Source organism: Pleurodeles waltl, chromosome 2_2 (genome assembly GCF_031143425.1).
Source record: "Pleurodeles waltl isolate 20211129_DDA chromosome 2_2, aPleWal1.hap1.20221129, whole genome shotgun sequence".
In the NCBI taxonomy this organism is placed as follows: domain Eukaryota; kingdom Metazoa; phylum Chordata; class Amphibia; order Caudata; family Salamandridae; genus Pleurodeles; species Pleurodeles waltl.
This window is the reverse complement of record NC_090439.1, coordinates 936,254,934-936,281,367: the sequence shown is the minus strand read 5'-3', so window position 1 is coordinate 936,281,367 and position 26,434 is coordinate 936,254,934.

Sequence of the window (26,434 nt, the reverse complement as noted above, 5' to 3'; positions counted from 1 at the left end):
TGATTAAACATCACAGGTACCAATGTACAGTCCACACTTAACAATGGGGACATCTCCTCACACCTTTGAGTAAGTGCAGCAAGTGTGAAATCTCAGACAGAGATCACACCTTCACATGAACTTCACATTTACTTCACTACTCAGGAATATTTGGACTGTTTCTCACCTGTCAGACACTATGGCCCTCATTACGACCCTGGCGGTATAGAACCGCCAGGGCCGCGGCACGCGGGAGCACCGCCGACAAGCCGGCGGTGCTCCAATGGGCATTCCGACCGCGGCGGTAAAGCCGCGGTCGGACCGGCAACACTGGCGGTCTCCCGCCAGTGTACCGCCGCCCATTGGAATCCTCCAAGGCGGCGCAGCTAGCTGCGCCGCCGAGGGGATTCCGACCCCCCCTACCGCCATCCAGTTCCCGGCGGTTCTCCCGCCGGGAACCGGATGGCGGTAGGGGGGGGTCGCGGGGCCCCTGGGGGCCCCTGCAGTGCCCATGCCAATGGCATGGGCACTGCAGGGGCCCCCGTAAGAGGGCCCCGCTAGTATTTCACTGTCTGCATAGCAGACAGTGAAATACGCGACGGGTGCCGTAGCACCCGTCGCACCTTCCCACTCCGCCGGCTCGATTACGAGCCGGCTTCATGGTGGGAAGGTCGTTTTCCCCCTGGGCTGGCGGGCGGCCTTTCGGCGGCCGCCCGTCAGCCCAGGGGAAAAGTCAAAATGCCCGCCGCGGTCTTGCGACCGCGGTACGGTATTTTGACGGCGGGACTTTGGCGGGCGGCCTCCGTCGCACCCCAAGGTGCGAATGAGGGCCAATATTGCACATACAGCTAGATCCAGGGACAGAGGCCAAAGACCTGCACAACTTACCAAAAGGATATTTTGGAGTGTGTATGAGTAGGTGGAAAGGATGAACCAGCAGCGTATTTGTAGAGCAGTATAGTTGTACACATATGGCACAGTCACATGTGCATTTCCACATGCTTTTATACAATATGGTTAACATAGGTGAGTATTATGTCCCTATACACAATAGAATGTCCACACCTGTGTATCAATGTTAGAAACGGTATACCTAGGTGTTTCTAGGAGACCCTTTACCTTTAGCACTTACCCCATTGTCACAGCTTAAATGCTTATACATCATACACTGAACTGGCAGAGGGATGCACATGTGTCTAGTTAGTACCTACCCCCTTGTGGCGACTGTGCTACCCTCAAACACCCATCCAACTCAGGTGAGGCCCCCACCAAAATGTAGGCCATTAGGGGGGTCAAGGTCCAAAGGGCACCCCTCCATCCTGGGGAGGACATCCCTAGTGAGCCTCTGCGGTCTTCCAGGCCCAACGTCTCTAGTCCTCCCTCATCTTCCTATAGTGGGTGCTCCATTGGCTGTGGACCCCCAGGGTCCACCCTTGCTTGATGATGGGATGCCAGATTCCGTATTTCGATAGGTGTTGACCTGAAATGGACTACTCAGACAAGAGAAGAAAGTTATATACATGCACCATACCAACACAAGTGGTGAAAAAACGTCAGTCATAGCAAGTAAACAAACATACTCTTCCTCACAGTTCAAGCTCCTTATGAAATTACCATCTGCAGCCAGGCCATGTGTGAAGTGAAGTCAGCCATACAACATGCATGATCAGCACCTTGTATTGACTAGAAACAAATGACCAGGCCACAAAATTGACACAACATGGTATGGCTCTTCTAGTATTTCTCACACCATTATAGATGTACATGTTGCAATATATTTGTGGATTAAACAAGATAGATCACATACTATCAACTATATATCAGTATACTGTATATCTGTCAATGGGCATGTACACATGTCCATACACCCACACATGACAACTCAGTCCTTCAGTCCTGTACATTTCATGTACACCATCAACCACTCCAACTTTCACACATTGGTATACCATTGGACTCACCTGCTCCTCTGGTGCACTATATAGCTGTTAATATAGAGGTATGACCAAATCCACAAGCCTGTCCAGCTCTTCTGGAGTGAATGCTGGGGCCCTATCACCCGCAGGACGGGCATGATTGCTCCTAAAGGCAGCACACAGCAGCTGAGCTCATGGAGGTCTTGCTGCCAGCAGTGTCAGGAGTCAAAAGAGGAATACTGCAGAAGATGGCGGTCACGTCTGCCACATACAGGACCGTCACCACTGGCAGACATTGCCACTTGCCAAACTCAGCCAAAGGCAGCAATATGTTCCATTGGCAATGTCCACCGTGGTTGTAACCACCCACTGCCATGACGACATCTGCCGGTGGAGTAAAGTCACTTCCTCATGTCCAGTACAGTAGGTAAGGCAGCTGCATTTTGAGGTAAATATATGTATGGAAAAGTAATATAAGGTGCATCATTTACTTTTAATTTGTCTCTAAGAACACATTTTAAGTGCTGCCTTCAGGTTTTCTAGTCTCAATGTGCATGTGAGTTGTAAAGGCTGTGTAAAAATGGTATGGGTGGTTATGGACATGAAAATCTATTGTCAACATCCTACAATTCTACAAAAATGAGCTACAGGTTCAACAAATGTCTCACATAAAAACTATGTAAATCTGTCAATTACAGCCAGTCACATACATCTGCATGTAAAGTACATCTGAGGGTTTAGGGTATTTGAATCAAGGAAACAGTCATTTCATGCATAGCTATGTGCTGTATATCACATTTCATATGTTTCATCTGACATCATATCGAGATATGTGTGACCTGTGTGTGGATATAGTCATGATGTACAGATTGAATCATTCACCTAGAATCTGTCTTTATCCCACATAGCTACCCTGGTATGGGAAGAGAAAGAGAACCTCCAGTGTACTGCCCACTGGTACACCTGCACACCATGGAGGAGAGACACATAATACAAATCTATTGCTTGAATAGGTACACAATCATGGATCTCTTTCATCAGTTGGAGCCAGATCTGATACCTGCCATTCACAATCCCAATAGCATACCTCCCATTGTTCAAGTCATGTCAGTGCTACACTTCCTAGCCATTGGGTCTCTTCAGAATACAGTTGTCCTAAATGCAGGGATATTTCAGCCCATGTTCAGTCTGGTTTTGAGGGCTGTATTGTCTGCATTGTTGAAATACCTGGACAGCTACATCAGATTTCCCCAACGTGAGGTTTTGGCCTAGGTGAAGGCAGAGTATTACGCTTTGGGACACATTCAACATGTGGTTGGAGCAATAGATGGCACCTATGTAGCCTTGGTTTGCCCCAGTGCCAATGTACAGGTATTTAAGAACAGGAAAAACTATCACTCCACCACATCCAAGTGGTCTGTTTGGCTGACCAGTACATTTCACAAGTATGTGCAAAGTATTTTAGACCAGTCCTTGATTCCTTCATCATGCAGAACAGCAATATCCCACTGCTGATGACACAACTGTACACAGCGAGGTCCGGGCTGATTGGTAAGTTCTAAAGGGCATGTGTGTCTGTAAAGTTTTACTCCTGCCATCACAAATATGCATGTCCAAGATATATGTTTTTTTTGTACCTAGTCCTTACAGGTGACTCTGGCTATCCAAACAGTCCTTCGTTGTTGACACCAGTGAGGTACCCAACCACGCTAGGGGATGCCCGTTTCAATGAGGCCCACAGGAGAACACGGCGTGTTGTGGAATGGACTTTTGGGCTCCTTAAGGCAAGATTTTGTAGCCTGGACAAATCTGGAGGAACCCTCCTCCTCTCACCCAACAAGGTATGCCAAATTATTGTTGCCTGCTGCATGCTCCACAACTATGCCCTGAGATGTCAAATACCATTCATACCAGATGAGGGTGAGCCAGCAGATCCTGTGAGTGGAAATGTGGTATTGCCAAATGAGAATGAACATGATGAAGATGAAGCTGGAAACATCATTGTAGATCTCATCAATCAGTACTTCAACTTGACTAAAGGTATGTGATGGATTATTACAAATGAGATTCCATGGCATATTGCATAATTTATGTCTGGCATGTCATCTACTATTTACCACCATCTGTGAGGTCCTAGGTTGCTCCAATGCCAATGACTCAGATGTGCATGGAGATTGTTACTTGGTTATGTGTCCAGAACTGTTACAGTGTCATGAAGTGTAGATGCACAAGCAAAATCACACTTGTACTAATGATTTGTCATAGTGATGTATGTGCAGAAATCTGTCCTATCCCTTATCTTTGTCAATCAAAGATTAGCTGTGTTTCTGTTTGGCTTATCCTCATTTGGAAATCTCAGACAATGTCACATGCAGATGGGATTTGAAGGCAGAAAAGAGAGGTGGACATGGATGTTTAGCATGAGGTTGTGGAGTGTTACTTATATGGCTAGACTGTCAGGACAGTGGTATGGCAGTGTCTTTTCCTACAAAAAAGAACTGTATGATACTGGAGGTGGAAAAATGGTGCCATGTGTGTGTCCACTTGTGTCTGACACGTCATAATGTGGAATCCAGAACCCTCTACCATCACAATGGTTTATGTTGTTTGTGACCTACCTTATACGTTGCTGTCAGTGTGTTACTACTTTGTAGACCAATGTGCATGTATCTAAGGACTGACATAGGTAAGGGGCAAGCCTACAGCTACCTGTCCATGGTAAGTGAAAGGTTCTAGGACTGGGGACCTCAGAACTGATTTCTGTTTGTATCATGGGGTATGGTTATTGGGAAGCAAAGGTATGTATATGTGATAAGGCTTTACCTGATGATGCATAGAACCAATATGTTTGCCTCCTGGGTTGTAGAAAGATTAACATGTCCCTAACTTTAATACACCGTGGGTTAGTAGTGTATGACACCTGAGCTGACATTCTGAAGTCGCCAGCAGTGCACCTCTATCTGGTGATTGAAAATCTACAAATAAATATTTGGAGATGTACAACATAGCTGAATTTTGTCATGTCTTTGTAACAATCCAAATGTAAAATGTATCCTGGTTATACAGCACACACGTGATTACCCTAATAAAGGTTGTACATTAGAGAGGGACATTTTGGTACAAGCGTTGCCATACATGACAGTTGTCTATGGTTGACACATCACACTTACACAGGACCAGTATTTAAGTGGTATTTATTGGAGCCTGCAGAGCTATATGAGTGATTGAAAAAAAAAATAACACAACGAAAACAGTGAAGGGTTAAGTCATGGTGGATGAAATCATCTGGGTAGCTGCTACACCATTTAGAGACACAAATCCAATGTCCTTGAAACATTGGAAAATATAGTTAGGTTTCAGAACAGTCAACAGGATGTATTTGTTGCACAAAAGGGAAACCAATCAGGAGTGGTTCACTTCCTTGTAGTGGGTTCAGTCTTGTTATCTACTCCTCCAGGATGTCTGGGAGGACATCCACGTTTTCAGTGAGGTTCTTCAGCTATACAGGGTGGGTTGTCTGAGGCATGTCTTTCCCCTGGCAGGGCCTCCATTCTACTAACAGCCTACCATGTTGAAGGGCCTGATGAATTATTACTAGTGGAAGAGCCCGATGTTGGGTGCCAGACCTATTCAGGGTAGTGTTAATGTCCCTCAGCACCCCAGCAATGGATGTCAGAGTGGCATTTAGATCTACCACTGCTGCATGGCTTCCTGGTAGCTGTCCCTCTGCAGCTGTTGGATTTTCCCCATCATGATGAGTACCTGGCCCATCATGCCTTGGGAATTTTTGTAGGCTCCCAAGACGTGTGAGATGGTCTTCTAGTCAGTAGTGTCACTTTGTGCCCCATCCTCTGGGCCACACCATCCCTCCCACTCACTCTACTCCTACATGCCTGTGCCAAAGCCACAGTATGCCCAGTCGCACTGGTGGTAGGAACATCATTGTCAGGGGTGACAAGACGTGAGTCAGGTGCTTATACTGGGGTGCACACCTTAGAGGAGACTGTCCTTGGGACACACGTGAGGGCAAATGGTTGCATATGATATAGATGCAACAGGGCTGGGAGGGGTCAATGTGGGCATGGTGAGGGTGACAGTTGTAGACTGACCAGGTGTCACTGATGGGCCAGCTTCATCGTCAGTGTCCAAACATCTAGGGTGTTGTCCTCATTGGGGCCTTCATCCAGAGGGGATGTGGCTGTCTCTGGTGTCCTCTCCATGGTGACAATGCCAAGGTTCCCTGTGGGAAAAGTGGAACACACAGTTGGTGTAAGTGATGCAACAAGTGATGTTTAAGTTTGAGTACTAGTGATGTTGTGGGATATGCACACACTGCCTTTACATGATATTCTGAAATGATAATGACAGCTGCTACCAATTCTTAGTCAGAACAAAGGGAGACTCAGAATTTTCATTTCCATACACCATGCTCCAAGCTATTGACAATGTTGGTAGTTAGATGATTGCTGATACCTCTTATGTTGTCTGACTAATGACATGAGTGATTACATGCTCTCCCTAGTTAAGTGTATGACATTAAAGAGCCAACTAAAAGCTAAGCAATGCACAATGATGTCAGAGTTGGGACACAGTATAGGAGTTAGCGTTTGACATTGGCCTCTAGCTGGATGTACTGCAAGTACATCCAGGTTGGCATCTAGTTTTCCACACCAGGTAAGTAAATGTCAATCTTAGAAATCTTTTTCTAAGGGCAGTTTGATAGGGCACTCACTTGTAGCTGTGTTTTACTTGTAATAGTAGTGGAAGTGGGCCATTGTATTGCTGGTATTGCTATAAACCAATTCAAAGTGGAACAATCATGATGGGTTTCATTGCTTGTTAGTTTCACATGCAAGATATCTCAAATTTAGTGCAGTGCTCTGGTTTTCTTTATGGTAGAATAGTGCCTTCTGGGAGTTTTGGTGCTCTCAGTTCCTAGAACTTCACATGCCATTCCAAGGACTGTGGACCCCGTGAGTTTGGCAGACGTGGCATGCCAGAGAAAGGTGTTTGGACATTTGGACAGAGGGATGGTGGGTGCTTTGGTAATTGCGGTGGGGACAGGTGGTGAGGAAGCATGCAAGACAACACATTTTGGTGACATGAATGTTGTTGTGACTTTTCAGACTCCAGTCCCCCAGGTATTCCACTCAGGTCCTCAGGATGAGGGATGTCCAAGACCTTCTCCTCCCAATATGAGAAAGTACAGAGATGGAGTGGCGGTCCACCACCAGTCTTGAATACCTGCAAATGGTGCCTGGATGCCATGGTCATCCACCTCTTTCTGATGTCCTCCCTGGTCCGTGGATAGCTGCCTACAGAATTGACCTATTGACTTTTGTTTGCCACAACTCCACTTTCCTGGCCATTGATGGATGCTGGACCTGAGCTCCAAAAAGGTGTGGATCTACCCAGACAATTTCATCCACCATGATCCTCAACTCATCATCAGTGAAACACAGGATTTTTGTGGGGGCATGGTAGTAGTGGTAAAGATGGTGAGGTAGTGTAAAAAAAAGAACTTGGGATGAAATGTTGGTGATGAGCAGTAGGTGCTGTGATGTGAGTGGGTGATGGTTGTTGTATATTGTGTGTTGTTCAATGTAAGACCTGACGGCCTTAGGGTGGTCACCCTCAACTTTTTGCCTGCCTCGCTCCACTTTTTGACACTGTTTTTGCTGGGTTTTAGGACTCTGCGCACTTTACCACTGCTAACCAGTGCTAAAGTGCATACGCTCTCTCCCTTAAAACATGGTGACGCGGCTCATATCCAATTGGCGTATTTAATTTACTTAAAATTCCCTAGTAAAAGTACACTACATGTGCCCTGGGCCTATAGATTAACTGCTACTAGTGGGATTGCAGCACTGATTGTGCCACCCACATAAGTAGCCTCCTAACCATGTCTCAGGCCTGCCATTGCAAAGCCTGTGTGTGCAGTTTCACTGCCACTTGGACTTGGCATTTAAAAGTACTTGCCAAGCCTTAAACTCCCCTTTTTCTACATATAAGTCATCCCTAAGTTAAGCCATCGGTAACCCATGGGGTGGGGTATTATTTAGGAAAAAAGGCAGGACATGTACTTGCGTAGTTTATATGTCCTGGTAGTGTAAAACTCCTAAAATCATTTTACACTGCTGTGAGGCCTGCTCCTTTCATAGGCTTATATTAGGGTTATCCTCATGTACTGTTTGGGTGGTAGATTCTGATCTGAAAGGAGTAACCAGGTCATATTTAGTATGGCCAGAATGGTAATACAAAATCGTGCTGACTGGTGAAGTTCGATTTAATATTACTATTTAAGAAATGCCACTTTTAGAAAGTGAGCATTTCTCTACACGTAAATCCTTCTGTGCCTTACAATCCACGCCTGGCTGGGTTAGTTGACAGCTCCTTGTGCATTTCACTCAGACAACCCCAAACAAAGGATGCTCAGTCACACCTGCACACATCTGCATACTGAGTGGGTCTTCCTAGGCTGGGAGGGTGGAGGGTATGACACTTACATGTCAAAGGACAGTGGCATGCTCTCACACAATGGACTGCCAAACCCCCTACTTGGTCTCTGGCAGACAGGATGGAACTGAAAGGGGACCTTGTGCACTTCTAAGCCACTCTTTGAAGTCTCCCCCACTTGGGTTGAGCTTGTCTCCTGTTTTTTGAAGTCTCTGGGCCAAAAAGACTTAATTTCTGCAAATAGCTCATTGTGCAGCAAAAATTGATGCACAGCCTGCCGGAATCGATGCACAGCCTGCACCGTGGTGAGAAAATCACTGCATGCCGAACCGGAACCACGCAGCTCGGCTCCCCGAGTGTAGATTGATGCAGCACCAGCATTACTGCTGGAACGTCGATGCACGGCCCATTGGTCGATGCATTGCCGAGCCCGAACGACCAGCCCTTCTTCCTGAAAAGAGGAATCAACACAGCGCCTGCTCTGTGACAGAAATTTCCCCGCATCGCCCACGGAATCGACGCAGCCCCTGTGACTTCATTCCACATGACCAGGATTTTGCTGCATCATTCCCGGGGCGACCAAATACCCCGCAACCCGAAGAGGATCCAAGTCCACGTGCCAGAAATCAATGCAAGGCCAGTGTTGCGTGGAAAATATTGGTGCATCGTCTGTGTGCGCCCAGAGAAACCGACGCACAACTTTTAGTTTTCCATGCATCTCCTCCTCTGCGGTCCCTTGCGGATAATTTAGATGCAAACCAGGTACTTTGTGCTTGTAAGAGACACATTGCTTTTAAGAACTTAAGACTATTTTTATCATTTTCTAAAGTGATATTTCAACTTTTACTTATCAAATCTTGATCCTTTTGACCTGCATTTAATCAGATAATATTCTATATTTTTCTAAACCTGTTTGGTATATTTTTGTAGTGTTTATAGTGTGTTATTGCATGATTTATTGCACAAATACTTTACACATTGCCTTCTAAGTTAAACCTGACTGCTCAGTGCCAAGCTACCAGAGGGAGGGCACAGGATAATTTGGATTGTGTGTGACTTACCCTGAGAGAGGGGATCCTTGCTTGGACAGGGGGTAACCTCACTGCCAACCAAAGACCCCTTTTCTAACATTTATGTTGGGCAGGTGTGGGATGTGTACGTGGTGAAATGGGTGTGGATGCTTAATCTTACTTTTTGTTTCTCTTTGGCTGTGTGTGGTGATTTTGTTGGAAAGGATTGCGGGCTGTATTGAGGTGTGTTAATTAGTGCAGTGTGTAGGTGTGTCAGGTGTGTGGATGTGTGTCAGTTGTGGGGAATTCAAACTATCTGATGTGATGTGCTGTCCTATGTGATGCAGTTTAGACCTTTGCGGGTCGCACAGCCAATGATTTTCCACCATGGAAGAAATGCTGTTGTGATTTGTGGATCGAGATCTTATGGCAGGACTTTTATCGGGTTGGCAGTGCTGGTGGTGGGACCACCTCTTTTCTGTCCTCTAGTGTCCTAGTGGTTTCAGAATTTTGGCGGACTTCACAGTGAGACTCTTAATATGGCACTCGGATTACGGCCAATATGGCGGTCTTTTGGCAGGTGCCACTGTAGCGGTCTTCCCAAAAGACTGCGAAACTCGTAATGACCCCATTAGTCTGGTCACATGAGAGGAATATTTGTGTGTAATGAGGATGCCATGAACCACTTTTCTGAAACAGATTAATGATGTGGTGATGGCTGAGAACGGATGTTCAAAGTCTGTGAAGTATAGATAGATGTTGTGCCAGCCACAAATTCACAGTGCCTCACATGTCATAGATAGGAATCATGCATTACTTTAGAGAAAATACTAACACCGATGTAGGAAATTTAGACTCTATCATGTATATCTAGTACAGTTGTAAAGATGCATTCCTCTTCAAAACCTAATCACACAACTAATGCACTAACAAGAATAATAAAATTATAATGATCATTTATGTAGCCCACATTATGCATGCAGTGTCTCCTCTTGGTGCATGTTAGTGAGAGGCTGGACCACTGGCATGATTCAGTTCTGTGGCTCTAGCATATTCTGCAGAGATGCAGATCATTTGCAGACGTCATCTGGTCACCTTTTAGTTGCTGACTCTTATGGTCATGTGTCAAACTGCTACTAATAAGGAGAAATCTTTGCTCAGACCACTTTAATATGTGTTAAATGACACACACTGGCTCAACATCCTGTGATTCTGGGTGTTAGACCTGACAGCCTTAGGGTGGTCACCCCTATATTTTTGCCAGCCTCCCTCCACTTTTTGGACACTGTTTTTGCTGGTTTTTAGACCCTGCGCACTTTACCACTGCTAACCAGTGCTAAAGTGCATATGCTCTCTCCCTTTAAACATGGTAACATTTGATCATACCCAATTGGACTATTTAATTTACTTATAAGTCCCTAGTAGTGTGCACTATATGTTCCCAGGGCCTGTAGATTAAATGCTACTAGTGGGCCTGCAACACTGGTTGTGTCACCCACTTAAGTAGCCCCTTAAACTTGTCTCAGGCCTGCCATTGCAAGGCCTGTGTGTGCAGTTTGACTGCCAAATTTGACTTGGCATTTAAAAGTACTTGCCAAGCCTAACACCCCTCCCCCTTTTTCTACATATAAGACATCCCTAGCCCAAGGTAACCCATAGGGCAGGGTGCTGTGTAGGCAAAAGGCAGGACATGTACCTATGTAGTTTACATGTCTTGATAATGTAAAACTCCCAAATTCATTTTTACACTGCTGTGAGGCCTGCTCCCTTCATAGGCTAACACTGGGGCTGTCCTCATATATTGTTTGAGTGGTAGCTGCTGATCTGAAAGGAGTAGGAAGGTCATATTTAGTATGGCCAGAATGGTGATATATAATTCTGCTGACTGGTGAAGTTGGATTTAATGTTATTATTTTAGAAATGTCACTTTTAGAAAGTGAGCATTTCTCTGCACTTAAATCTTTCTGTGCCATACAATACACATCTGGCTGAGTTTAGTTGACAGTGCCTTGTGCATTCACTCAGACACACCCCAAACACAGGATACTCAGCCTCACTTGCATACATCTGCATTTTCAATGGGTCTCCCTGGGCTGGGAGGGTCGAGGGCCTGCTCTCACACAAAGGACTGCCACACCCTCTACTGGGACCCTGGCAGACAGGATTGAACTGAAAGGGGACATTATGCACACTTAAGCCACTCTTTGAAGTCTCCCCCACTTCAAAGGCACATTTGGGTATATAAACAGGGCCTCTGCCCCTTCCAACTCAGACACTTCCTGAAGAAGAAACTTGTAACCAGAACCTGCATCATGCCAAGAAGAACTGCCTGGCTGCCCAAAGGACTCGCCTGACTGCTTTCTGTGAAGGACTGTTGCCTTGCTGCTGCCGTGCTGCCTTGCTGCTCCCTGGCTGTGGTGAAGAAGTGATCTCCAAGGGCTTGGATAGAGCTTGCCTCATGTTCCCTGAAGTCTCAGGACCAAAAAGACTTCTCTCTTGCGACTGGACTCCTTGTGTGGTGAAAATTCGACGCACAGGTTGATAAAACCGATGCACAGCCTGCCCTGCGGTGAAAAATCCAGTGCACGCCGAACTTGAATGACGTAGCGTGACTTTACAAGAAGAATATAGATGCGGTGTCTGCGTTGCGACCAGAACTTCGACGCACGGACCACTGGATTGACGCACAGCCAACCTGGGATGACGCAGCTTGACTTCCAAAGGGGAAATCGACGCAGCGCCTGCCGTGAGGAAGAAACTTTCCTGCAACTCCCACCGGAATGACGCAGCACTTGTGACTTTGCTCCACAAGCCCAGGATTCCATGCACAGAAACCCGGGGCATCCGAAAACCCCACAACCTGAAGAGCATCCACGACCGAGTGCCGGAAATCGACGCACAGACATCCCGGAGTGGAAACTAAACGACGCATCACCGAGTGCGGCCTCAGACATCGCGGCACACAACCGCTTTGTTTCCACGCTTCTCCTCCTCTGCGGTCCATTGTGGAGATTTTACACGCAAACCAAGTACTTTGTGCTTAAAAGAGACTTTGTTTGCTTTAAAAGACTTAAGACACTTTGGTGGTCATTCCAACCCTGGCGGTCCATGACAGCCGGGTTGGAGGACCGCGGGAGCACCGCCGACAGGCCCGCGGTGCTCCAATGGGCATTCCGACCGCGGCGGTAAAGCCGCGGTCGGACCGGCAACACTGGCGGGCTCCAGCCAGTGTACCGCCGCCCATTGGAATCCTCCAAGGCGGCGCAGCTAGCTGCGCCGCCGAGGGGATTCCGACCCCCCCTACCGCCATCCAGTTCCCGGCGGTCCGCCCGCCGGGAACCGGATGGCGGTAGGGGGGGTCGCGGGGCCCCTGGGGGCCGCTGCAGTGCCCATGCCACTGGCATGGGCACTGCAGGGGCCCCCGTAAGAGGGCCCCTAAATGTATTTCACTGTCTGCTGCGCAGACAGTGAAATATGCGACGGGTGCAACTGCACCCGTCGCACAGCTTCCACTCCGCCGGCTCGATTCCGAGCCGGCTTCATCGTGGAAGCCTCTTTCCCGCTGGGCTGGCGGGCGGCCTGAAGGCGGCCGCCCGCCAGCCCAGCGGGAAAGTCAGAATTACCGCCGCGGTCTTTCGACCGCGGAACGGTAACCTGACGGCGGGACTTTGGCGGGCGGCCTCCGCCACCCGCCAAGGTCCGAATGAGGGCCATTATATCACTTTTCAGTGACATCTCTACATTTACTTAGTGCATCTTTAATTGTTTTGACCTGCAAATATCCAGATAAATATTATATATTCTTCTAAACACTGTGTGGTGCATTTTTGTTGTGCTATATTGTGTTATTGAGTGATTTATTTCACAAATGCTTTACATATTGACTTCTAAGTTAAGCCTGACTACTCAGTGCCAAGCTGCCAGAGGGTGGGCACAGGATAATTTGGATTGTGTGTGACTTACCCTGACTAGAGTGAGGGTCTTTGTTTGGACAGGGGGTAACCTGACTGACAACCAAAGACCCCATTTCTAACACTGGGCAAATCACTCAATCTTCATTTGCTACCAAAAAATGAATGCAGTCTTGTGTAATGTAACCGGTACTCATGTAAAGCGCTGCAATAACTTTGTATCAAATTTGTGTTAAATTAACTCTATTTGAAGAGACCCAATTTACATCCAAAGCCTAGATGATTTTTGCTATCAAGCTTGAGGCTGTTAAAGGGCTTAGGTCTGGAATCATGACTCCTTTCCCACCATTTTGAAGATAACACCTTTCGCCATCTTCTTGCTTAGAACAAACCTATGTGCTTGGTTGGTGACTCTCAGGAGGTCACGAAGAGCATGTGCTATTGCCTAGTGTTACGCTCTACTCAAATCAGTTGAATAATGCACCCACTGCAGAGATCTTGACAGAATGAGAATGTCACAGATTGCAATCTTGACATAGCTTTCTCACCTCTTCATCTCTGCAAGGTCAATGCAAGTGAATGATAGCGATTTTGTTAAGAAAGGCACCTGCTGTACAGCGCTATCAAATGGAAGAGCCTGTATTACCAAGCGTTATATAAAAAAATGAGTTGTTCTCAGACTGCCCCAACACGTATCAGATAAAGAACATTAGGGGAGAGGATGTGGCATAAGGGCCAGAGCTGCCAACTTCAGAGCTGGGAAGCATGGCTCGAGTCTTTGAGCTGGCTCAACATCCTGTGATTCTGTGCAAATTACTTTGTCTTCACTTGCAACCAGAAATGAATGTGTTCCTGTATAATGTAACTGGTGCATATGCAAAGCACTGTAATACCTTTGTACCAAGTTCACACTAGATGAACTCTACTTGAAAAGGCCCAATTTACATCCAAAGGCTAGATGTTTTCTGCTATCAAGCTTGAGGCAGTGAAATGCATGGGTCTGGAGACACAACTCCTTTTCTACCATTTTAGAGACAATACCTTTAGCCATCTTCTTGCCTAGAACTGGCCTAGTGTTAAGTTCTACTCACGTCAGTTGGTTAATGTTAATGCACCCACTGCAGAGGTCTTCACAGAACGAGAATGTCATATATTACAATCCTGACATAGCTTTTTCACCTCTTCATCTCTGCAAGGTTGATGCAAATGAATTATACAGATTTTGTAAAGAACGGCACCTGCATTGCAGCACTATGAAATGGCTAAAAATGTGTTACCAAGTGCTATGTAAAAAAACGAGTTAATCCCAGACTGCCCCAACATTCACCAGACAAAGACCCTTAGGGGAGAGAATGTGGTGTAAGGGCTAGAGTTGCCCACTTTGGAGCTACGGAACACGGCTCGATTCTCTGTGCCAGCTCAACAGCCTGTGATTCTGACAAATCACTTAGGGCCTCATTACAACCCTGGCGGTCAAAGACCACCAGGGTTGTTTTGGCGATTGTACTGCCAACAGGCTGGTGGTACAATCTGCCTTCTTATGACCGCAGCGGTCATGCCGCGGTCGCACCGCCGGGACCGGCGGTTTCCCGCCATGGTTGTCCCGGCAGTTTTAATCCATCAGGGCAGCGCTGTTTGCAGTGCTGCTGAGGGGATTACGACTCCCCTTCCCGCCAGCCTGTCCGTGGCGGTAGAGACCGCCATGGAAAGGCTGGCGCGAAGCGGAGTCGCAGGGCCCCTGGGGGCCCCTGCACTGCCCATGCACTTGGCATGGGCAGTGCAGGGGCCCCCAGGCACAGCCCAGCCCTGCTTTTCACTGAAAAGTGCGGCGGGTGCAGCTGCACCCATTGCACAACCGCAACACCGCCTGCTCCATTAGGAGCTGGCTCCAATGTTATGGCCGATATCCCAGCTGGGCCGGTGGGAATGTCGTAATGCGGCCGGAGGAATTGCAACTGCATAGGCGGCCGCTCGGCGGTCCAACCTTGGCGGTTGTAATGAGGCCCTTAATCTCCCCATGCTACCAAAAATAAACGTGTTCTTCTGTAATGTAAACAGTGCTCATGTAAAGGGCTGTAATACATTTGTATTGAGTTTGCACTATATAAAACTGCAAAAATATAGCTCCAATACCTTTGTATCAAGTTCATGCTACATAAAACTGCAGACATCGCAAAGAAACAGCAAGATGCCAAAAAACTATGAATATGAAGAAACAACATACTGCCGTGAGCGAGGCCAAAGTAAAAAATAGTGTGCCACACCAAGGTACATGGGTGATCGTGGAATAATCCATGTAACATGGTCAGTCTCCAAGGGGGTATCAAAACAGCCTCAAGGCAGAAAAAACGTAAAGCATTTACCAACGACATCAAGGGATTTTGTTAAATGCAGGCCGAGGAATGAATGAAAGCGATGGCCATGGTTAAAACCCACAGAATAGATTACAACATGTTGGGAAGAGCAGCTGATTCAAGTCTATTAAGTATTTGCATAGCACTTTTCAGTGAAATATGATGCTATGATATGGTTCAGCACCTTATTTTAATACTTAAGTAAACCTGCTGATTTCAGCAATCGTATAATATATTGTCTGGGGAGAGAAAACAAAGAAGCTTAAGCTGATGGCTCTCTTTCCTTACATCGCTGTTGCCTATTCTAACCTTTGCCTGAGGCAGAAGTGGTAGTAGTCAAAATATTTTTTTTCCAGAAATCAATTTGGCATTTCTCTTTGACCATGACATTAGTCCATCCCCCACAACAATATCTGCAATGACATGTCTGGTGTCACAGCAGAAGGATTAAGTAGAGGGTGAAGTACCTCCTGGGATCTTGGCCACCTATGTGGGCTTGGGTATCTGGATGGAGTGCGCTCTCCGTGAGAGGGTGTGCCCAGGACAGTAAGGATAAGCTTCGGGGACACGCAGTTAGTTACTCACAAGGTGTTGGCTATCTGCAAAGGCTCCAGAATAGAGCAAAAGGTCTATGACATAGGGGGTATTGAGTATCTGGAGGCAGTGGGCAACAGATTTACCAGAAGGTGAACACTGTGCGCCATAGGTTTGCTCATTTGTATGGACTTAGGGGCATATTTATACTCTGTTTGCGCTGAATGTGCATAAAAAAAATTGACGCACATCCGGCACAAACCTTGCCCCATATTTAAACTTTGACGCCCGACCCCGCCAAAATTCCACCATGAGCGTCATTTTTTGGAAGCGGGAACCTGCCTTGCGTTAATGATGTGCAAGGTAGGCGTTCCCTTCCAAAAAATTACTTTTAAGGCCTGTGCGCCTTATTTATACTCTGGCGTCATTTTGACGCACAGGAGGGGGTGGGCCTTAAAAAACGGCGCACAGCCGGGGTCAGAGCAGGCGTTAAGGGACCTGTTGGCTCGGAAGGAGTCCAGAGGTGCCCTCCCCTGCCCCCAGGGACACCCCCTGCCACCCTCGCCCACCCCAGGAGGACACCCAAGGATGGAGGGACCCATCCCAGGGAAGTTGAGGTAAGTTCGGGTAAGTATTTTTTTCAGTTTTTTTTAAGTGGCATAGGGGTGCCTGATTTGGGCCCCCTTACTTGCCACTATGCCCAATGACCATGCCCAGGGGACAGAAGTCGCCTGGGCATGTCCATTGGGCAAGGGGGTATGACTCCTGTCTTTGCTAAGACAGGGTCAAGTCAATGGGGGTTGTGCGTAAAAAAAAATGGCGCAAGTCCGGTTTGAGGCCTGATTTTTGCCTCAGACCTGACTTGCACCATTTTTTGATGCACAAACCCATTTTCCCATACGACGGCGCTGCCTGGTGTGAGTCATTTTTTTTTCTCGGACCAGTCCGCAGCGCCGGCTAACGTCATTCCATAAATAATGTGCCCGCATGGCGCGTTGGAATGGCGTTAGCCGTCAGTAAAATTTTTGACGCACAACTGCGTTGGCGAAGTTGTGCGTCAAAAAGTATAAATATGACCCATAAGGGGCTGGCTGCCTGCATAGTCCGGGTTCAGCCATCAAACATGAGTTGGATGTCTACAGAAGGTTGGTCTTCGAACCATTGTACCCATTGGATGTTGGCTTGTTCTTTTCAGTTTTTAAATAATTGCACTATACTTATGTGGGACCCAGGGAAGACCTTGTATGTACATGTTGGAGTCCTGTGGAACTACACAGGGTCTCTGCTGTGCCCTGCAGCAGTACTGTAAGACCCATGGAGTGAATTTTTTCCCCCACTTTTTGGGTGACCTGGTGGGGGTCTTTTTAGGACTCCCCATAACTGTAAGAGGATCAGGGTCACACTAACCTTTCCTTTTATATCTCAATTTTATTTTCCTCTCTTGACATGGGGACCGAGTTCCTGTAATGGCAGGTGCAACATCTCTACTTGAGTTGCAGACAGCCAATCAGATAGTTGGTCTCGCACTTCTGAGATGTAAAGCCCTTTTGACCAATCAGATCTCTGAATTTTCTTATATTAATGGTACCACAGACATTTTTTCTTAATTTTTTTTACTGCAAATATTACATTGATATTATCAATGATTTCATCAAAGATGTCATGAGAGCCGTAGTTTGTAGGATAATTAGCAGTGCATTACGAGGGCATGAGTTATAGTTACCTTAGGGCATGAGTTATAGTTACTTGTCATAACTCTAACAATAACTGGTGAATTTCAATGGTTTTATAAATTTAAAATGTGAGCCTATATATAACATCCCTGTAACCTTTGTTTTTTAAGTGAATTTCCATATTTTTTTAAATTTGATTTCCTAACTATAACGCTCCTATAAGCTCTGTTTTATGACCAACCATCTATGGCATATATATGTATGCCTCACTGTGTCTGACTAGGTCTGAGAGTGGATGCATGAGTGTATGAGAGTGTTGATGAGTGGGTGACTGACTGGATCTGAGTGGCTGCATGAGTGACTAAGCGAGTCTTTGAGTGGGTGAGTGAGTCTCTGAGTGTGTCTGTGAGGGGGTGCGTGACTCTCTGAGTGGGTCTGTCAATGAGTGTATGACTGTCTGAGTGGGTCTGTGAGTGAGTGCACAAGCCTCTGAGTGGGTATGTGAGTGGGTACATGAATGTCTGAGTGGATCTTTGAGTGGATGGGTGAGTGTTTAAATGGGTCTATGAATGGGAGATCAAGTCCCTGAGTGGGTGTATGAGTGGGTGCATGAGTGTCTGAGTAGCTCTGTGATTTGGTGCAAGAGTGTCTGAGTCGTTCTGTGAGTGAGTGCATGAGTTTACGAGTGGGTCTGTAAGTGCATGTGTCAGTGTCTGAGTGGATCTATAAGTGGGTGCATTAGTGCCTGAGTGGGTCTGTGAGTGGGTGCATGAATGTCTGAATGAGTCTGTGAGTTGGTGTTTGAGGCACAGAGTGGGTGGCTAACTAAGGGTCTGAGTAGCTCTGTGAGTTAGTGCATAACTCTCTGTGTGGGTCTGTGACTTGGTGCCTGAGTCTCTGACTGGGTCTCTGAGTGAGTGTGTGAGTCTCTAAGTGGATCAGTGAGTGGGTGCATGATTCTCTGAGTGCATGTTTGAGTGGATGCGTGAGTCTTTAAATGGATCTTTGGGTAGGTGACTGAGGCCCTCATTCCTACTCTGGCGGGCGGCGGTCGCCGCCCGCCAGGCGGGAACCGCCATATGGCAGCACCGTGGTCGAAAGTCTGCTGGGGCCATTCCGACCTTCCCGATGGGCCGGCGGGCGCTAACATTGTTAGCGCCCGCCGGCCCAGCGGGAAGGCGGCCTGCAACACTGAAGCCGGCTCCGAATGGAGCCGGCGGTGTTGCAGGTGTGCGACGGGTGCAGTTGCACTCGTCGCGCTTTTCACTGTCTGCACAGACAGTGAAAAGCATGCTGGGGCCCTGTTAGGGGGCCCCTGCACTGCCCATGCCAGTGGCATGGGAAGTGCAGGGGCCCCCAGGGGCCCCAGGACACCCGTTCCCGCCATCCTCTTCCTGGCAGTGAAAACCGCCAGAAACAGGCTGGCGGGAAGGGGGTCGGAATGCAGCGCCGCCATGGAGGATTAGCCCAGCTGGGGGAAATCTGGCGGGAAACCGGCGGACCCGGTTTTCCGACCGCGGCTTTACCGCTGCGGTCGGAATGGGCTTTGAAGCACCGCCAGCCTGTTGGCTGTGCTTCAGTCATCCGTGACCCTGGCGGTCAGAATGACCCCCTGAGTCTCTGAGTGGGTCTGTGAGTGAGTGCATGAGTCTCTGAGTGGGTCTGTGAGTGGGTACATGAGTGTCTGAGTGGGTCTGTGAGAGGGTGTGTCAGCCTCTGAGTGGGTCTTTGACTGAGTGCATGGGTATCTGAGTGAATCTCTGAGTGGGTGTGAGAGTGTCTCAGCGGCTCTGTGAGTGGTGTGTGAGTCTCTCAGTAGGTCTGTGAGTGGATGCATGAGTCTCTTAGTGGGTTTGTGAGTGGGTGTGTGAGTCTCTCAATAGGTCTGTGAGTGGGTACATAATTGTCTGAGTGAGTCTGTGAGTGGATGCATGAGTCTCTCAACTTATTTTTGAGTGGGTGCATAAGTGTTTGAGTGGGTCTATGATTGGGTACACAAGTGCCTTAGTGGGACTGTGAGTGGGGGTGTGAGTGTCTGATTGGGCCTATCAGTGTATGTGTGGGTCTATGAGTGGGTGCCTGAGTGCCTTAGTGGGTCTGTGAGTGTGGGTGTGAGTGTCTGAGTGGGTCTGTCAGTGTCTGAGTGGGTCTGTGAGTGGGTGTGTGAGTAGGTGTATCACTGCCCAAGTGGGTCTGCGAGTGAGTGCATGAGAGTCTATGTGTGTCTGTGATTGAGTGTGTGAGTGTCTGACTGGGTCTGTCAGTGGGTACATGGGTGGGTCTGAGAATGGGTGCATGAGTATATGAGTGGGTGTGTCATTACCTGAGTGGGTCTATGAGTAGGTGCGTAAGTGTCTGAGTGAGTCTGTGAGTGGGTGTGTCAGTGTCTCCATGAGTGTACTAATAGATATGTGAAAGAGTAAGTCACAGTATCAATGTGTCTGTCAGTAGTGTGCATTTGTATCTGAGGGAGTGTGTGTGAATGTACATTTTTTTCTGCTCTCAGCTAAAGTCGTGGCTCCGCTGTCGCTTTCCATGGGGGACAAGCACTGTGACAGAGCTGCAAATCCGCGATTGTGACCAAAAAAAGGGTTTCAATATTTTTAAAGCTAACAACTGTGGTATCACACACCCTTTAATAGCTCCCGTGGAGTCAGAGTACATCTATTCTGACCCCTTCTATTAATATTATCAGCTTTTGATTCTATACCCTGGGATTGTGCCCCAATACACAAAATAGTGGCTACAACTTTTTTGAACAGTTTGCAGCCAACGAATTACAGTATTCCTCGTGGCACTAGGGTTCACATAGGGGTCGCGCCTCTATATATACAAATTTAGATTTCCTTTAATTTCTCAAAAACTATTGAATGCATTTACACCAAACAACAAAAAGGACTGTTTCTGGACCAAGAGCTACCTTTTTGCCAAATTTGGTATATTTCCATCCAGTGTTTTTGGTGCTATTGCTGTTCTAAGTTTCCTATGAGAATTGCCATTGGAAATGCTCTAATTTTCAGCCCCCCCATTTATCTTGGCCCCCGCATCACATATCACCCCAAAGCTTTGCAAACAGCAGCTCACGAACGGTCCAATTTGTTTTGAAACTTTTGTGAAGAATTGTCAAGCAGCGCCAAAGATATAGGCAAGTAAAAAAACAGCTTTTTCTATAGAAACTAGGTTCTAACTATAATTATCTAGTGGCAACCATGGAGATATAGTGGAGATATAGTGGCGATATATATGGTGATATTTTGTGACCGTGGTGATATAGTGGTGATATATATATATATATATATATATATATATATATATATATATATATATTGTATCAAATAGCCATCTCCACAGGGTTACATGATAACTATTGTTTGGAGGGCCGCAGACCCCCTAGGCCCTGGCGTCCCTGCCAACTCCTTACATATCTCTTTCCAAAACAACTGCACTCAATATATCCCACAAGAGGTGCGGAATGCCCGAGCTGTGAACACTCATCTGTGAACTTCCTTCATATTGTGTGGCAATGCTCTTGGATAGTAAGTTATTGGGATGAGGTTTTGATTCATGTGCATGATGCCACAGGATGGCATGTGTTAGAAATGGGGTCTTTGGTTGGCAGTAGGTTAACCCCTGTCCAAGCAAGGATCCTTACTGTAGTCAGGATAAGTCACACACAATCCAAATTATCCTGTGCCCACCCTCTGGTAAGTGGCACTGAGCAGTCAGGCTTAACTTAGAAGGCAATGTGTAAAGTATTTGTATAACAACTCAGGCAATAACACAGTATAGCACCACAAAAATACACCACACAGTGTTTAGAAAAATATATAATATTTACTTGATAAGATGCAGGTCAAAATGATTCAAATGCAATAAGTATATGTTGAGGTATCACTGTAAAAGTGACATAACGTGTCTTAAGTCTTTTAAAAGCAGTAAATGTCTCTTTCAAGCACAAAGTACCTGTTTCAAGTGCAAAATCTCCGCAAAGAACCGTAGAGGAGGAGATGCGTGGTGCACGGTCGTGGATCCTCTTTGGATTGTGGGGTTTTCGGACACCCTGGGGACGATGTGTGTAATTTCCTGCACTGACAGGATGAAGTCACAGGAGCTGCGGCGAATCGGTGGGCGGTGTGTTGAAATTTCTACCATACGGCAGGTGCTGCGTCAATTCCTCTCTGGAAGTCAGGCTGTGTCGTTCCGACTCGGCTGTGCGTCCATCCAGTGGGCAGTGCATTGAATTTCCATTCGCTATGCTGGCGCTGCGAAGATCTTCTCAATGCGAAGTCAGGCTGCGTCGTTCCGATTCGGCGTGCAGTGAATTTTTCGCAGCTGTGCAGGCTGTGCGTTGTTTCTCGAAGGCTGTGTGTCGAATTTCGCTGCACAAGGAGTCCTTCTTTTTGAGTTAAAGTCTTTTTGGTCCTGAGACTTCAGGGAACAGAAGGCAAGCTCCATCCAAGCCCTTTGAGAGCCCTTCTCACCACAGCCAGAGAGCAGCAATGCAACAGGGCAACAGCAAAGCAGCAGTCCTGCACAGAAAGCAGACAGGTGAGTCCTTTGGGCAGCCAAGCAGGTCTTCTTGGCAGGATGCAGGTTCTGATTCAGGCTCTCATCTACAGGAAGTGTCTGAGTTGGTAGAGGCAGAGGCCCTGTTTAAATACCCAAATGTGCCTTCAAAGTGGGGGAGACTTTAAAGAGTGGCTTAGAAGTGCACAAGGTCCCCTTTCAGTCCAATCATGTCTGCCAGGTTCCCAGTATGGGGTGTGGCAGTCCTTTGTGGGAGGGCAGGCTACTGTCTTTTGACATACAAGTGTCAGGCCCTCCACCCTCCCAGCCCAGGAAGACCCATTCAAAATGTAGATGTATGCAAGTGAGGCTGAGTATCCTGTGTTTGGGATGTGTCTAAGTAAATGCACAAGGGAGCTGTCAACTAAACCCAGCCAGACGTGGATTGGAAGGCGCCGAAGGATTTAAGTGCAGGAAAGGCTAACTTTCTAAAAGTGGCATTTCTAAAATAGTAATTTTAAATCCAACTTCATCAGTCAGCAGGATTTTGTATCACCATTCTGACCATTCTAATATGACCTTTCACTCCTTTCAGATCAGCAGCTACCACTCAAACAATATATGAGAGCAGCCCCAATGTTAGCCTATGAAAGGAGCAGGCCTCACTGCAGTATATAAACAAATTTAGGAGTTTTACACTACCAGGACATATAAACTACACTGGTACATGTCCTGCCTTTTTCCTACACAGCACCCTGCCCTATGGGTTACCTAGGGCATACCTTAGGGGTGACTTATATGTAGAAAAAGGGGAGTTTTAGGCTTGGCAAGTATTTTTAAATGCCTACTCAAATTTAGCAGTGAAACTGCACACACAGCCCTTGCAATGGCAGGCCTGAGACAAGGCTAAGGAGCTACTTAAGTGGGTGGCACAATCAGTGCTGCAGTTCCACTAGCAGGATTTAATCAAGAGGCCCTAGGCACACATAGTGCACTCTACTAGGGACTTATAAGTAAATTAAATAGTCCAGTTGGGTATGGTCCAATATTACCATGTTTAAAAGGGAGAGAGCATACACACTTTAACACTGGTTAGCAGTGGTAAAGTGTGCACAGTCTTAAAACCAGCAAAAACAGTATCTAAAAAGTGAAGGGAGGCAGGCAATAATTTAGGGGTGACCAACCTAAGGCTGTCAGGTCTAACAGCAGGTATCTAGATAACTGAAACACTGCCTATTGGGTTTAGTCCCTTAGAAATAAAAAGAGGAAACTGAGCAGAAAATATCCAATTCTCGGACTGGCTCTGACCAAACAGCGTAAAACAATCTGATGGCTTAGCCTGACACCTCCGATGACTGACTGGCTACGGAATCTGACTGAGTGTGCTGCCAGATGACCTGTTGGAATGGGGAGCCATGAGCCATAAGCTCACAGACAACAGATGGGGGAACATAGTGGACACAAGGAACTTGCTCTAATACAGACCCCTGTGACACGGATGGGGTGGAGGCCCTGTTGGATGGCTGTAAATTCTCACCTCAATCAAGCACTAGGTAGGTGAGTGACCTGCCATGGCCTGATTGTGATACTGGTGCCCTTTCGGCACTACCCTATGGAAAGAGCTAAGCACAAGGGGAAGAGGGGTTTATTTTACTTGTTGATGTTGTATTCTTTACTTGCTGCTGTTTAATATGTTGATAATGGTCTCATCAACATTTAAAATTGATCATAAGGCAAACTGGGATTGCAGTGTTTGCTAATATCTCCTATAATGTGGAACTGGATTTTTCTGAAATGCCAATAAAACCATGTATAAAAAAGAAAATATTGCATCATTCCCATTTCAAGCAAAAACACTGACTTTCTGGTTCGGTGTCTTAACAGAGGTAAATCTTCCAGAGTACACACAAAGAGGTGCCTCCCTATCTACGCACCATTGCTCACAATTGTTTCAGACTGTAAAGCAAGCTTTCACCACAAAGGAAGAGAAACAGATATTAGCCATACCCAGGGAGCTGAAGGAAGACAAGGGGACAAATCACTAAGTTGTCCTCATGGTAAAATGTAATCTATGTTATTTATAATTCACCCCCACCATCCACTCCCAAACTTCCCATGGAAACTGCACAGTTGAGAATGCACTGCTGCTGATAAACTGAATTCTAAGAAGCAGCATGAGAGAAATATTGGAGAGATATACGAAGATGACAAAGCATTGGTATTAGTCTAAGAGATCCCCACAAGGACAGCTTCAATGTACCAGAGTGAAAAAGTAAAAATAGGAGATAGCAGGATAGAGAGTCGAAGCATGCAGTAACTCTTTCTATTGAGGACAGACAGCAAAGAAGGCACTGGAATAAAGTCACTTAAATAGTCAAGGTAGGAATGCAGAAACAAGTCTGTTCAAATAGGATCCATCTTAGAAGGACATTTCTCATACCAACGAAGTTGCTGAGACACTGCCTTTCTGTAGTTGTGCTTTTTTATCAGCCCTTCCCTGATTGTTAATTGGTGTCCTGTGCACTGACTTGCATTATAATGGCAAAGTTTCTAGCCAGCAGGTTCCAGCACCTTATAAAATTAAATGACAGGGTGGACTGATACAGCCCATAATGACATTTTCTTCCTTGTGCTTTCCTTCACTGCTTCAACTTCCCAAGGCCACCTTCTCCCTGTCACGATACATAGATATATAGATAATAGCTATGCACTGTACTATCTGCAATTAGGTGAAGTATTAGGTGACCCTCCTAGACAGGGCTCCTATGCTCCTCAATAAGCTTGTGCATCTGGGTGAAACCTTTAATAAGCATTGACCATGAACATGGTTTTCTGAAACCCTGGACCTGTCTTCCAGCCAATTCACATTCCAATCCAACAAGAACTGCATACCTCTACTCCTACATCTGGAAATAATTTATTGAATATGATATTCATCTTCTACTCCCACTTGTACTGGAAAGGTGTTTGTCAGGGAATGTCCAGAAAACACTTGTATTACAATACAACTTCAAAAGAGACATTTAGAAATTGTGTTACTGGTTGCCTGGGGGGTGAGCCCTGTTCAAGCAGCAAACACAATTAGTCAGGGTAAGGGAGAAACCAACCCCAAATCAAATTGTGCTTAATGCCCCGGTAGCGTGGCATAGAGCAGTCAGGCTTAACTTAGCAGGGACCTGTAAAGTATTTGTTCAACACTTCAAACAGTGAAAACACTACACACTAAAGAATTCCAAACCAAGTTAGAAAAATAATCTTAGTGTAATAAATAAAACAAGATAAAAACAACAAAAATCCAATCAGTAGAACTGGAGTTATTAATTTTCAAAGAATAAACTGTAAAATAGCATGTAAAACATAAAGCGCCAACTGGGGATATCTGGTCATGGTGGGCCAGGTCAAACTCAAAAGTTCAGGCCGACTGTGTTGGAGCGTGGGTTAGATACAATCCCAGATTAGTCCTGCTGAGGTTTTACCTTCTCAAGCTTTGTGTCAAGAGTTCAATTCGCATTGGAGAGGGCCACAGGGAGAAAGGAAATTGTCTGTGGTGGTGGTCGGTGTGGAGTGAAGAGCAGGCCAGTCAATGTGGATGGACAGCTGGGGTTTTGTGTTAGCAGTCCTCTGCAGTCATCGATATGTGCTATGCGAAGAGATGGGCTTGCAGTGGCTTACTCTGAATTTCTGTGAAAGCGGCATTGTTCTGGTGTGAACTGGCCCATTCATGATTGCAAAGATCACAAATGTTTGAATGTAAGAGCTCAAGAGATGCACTAAGGGTCCAAGACATGAGAGACACCTCGAGGGGTTCAATACTCCGGTGAATACGGGTAGAGGAGCTTTTGAGGAGCCTTTTATGTTTCTGAGGCTCAGAACAGGAGACCAGCAGACTAACCCTTTGGTCATTCTGGGATCCTGGGTACAAAATTAAGTTTCAGGTATGGATCTTCTTCCCCAGAAAAGAGGGCAACAGGCAGCACTTCAGCATGGCAGGGCAGCAGTTCCTTGTAGAGCACTAGCAGAGTGGCAGGCCTTGTAGCAGGACAGTGGTCCTTCTTCCAGATAGAGTCTCCACAGGTCGAGAAGTGTACTGAAGTT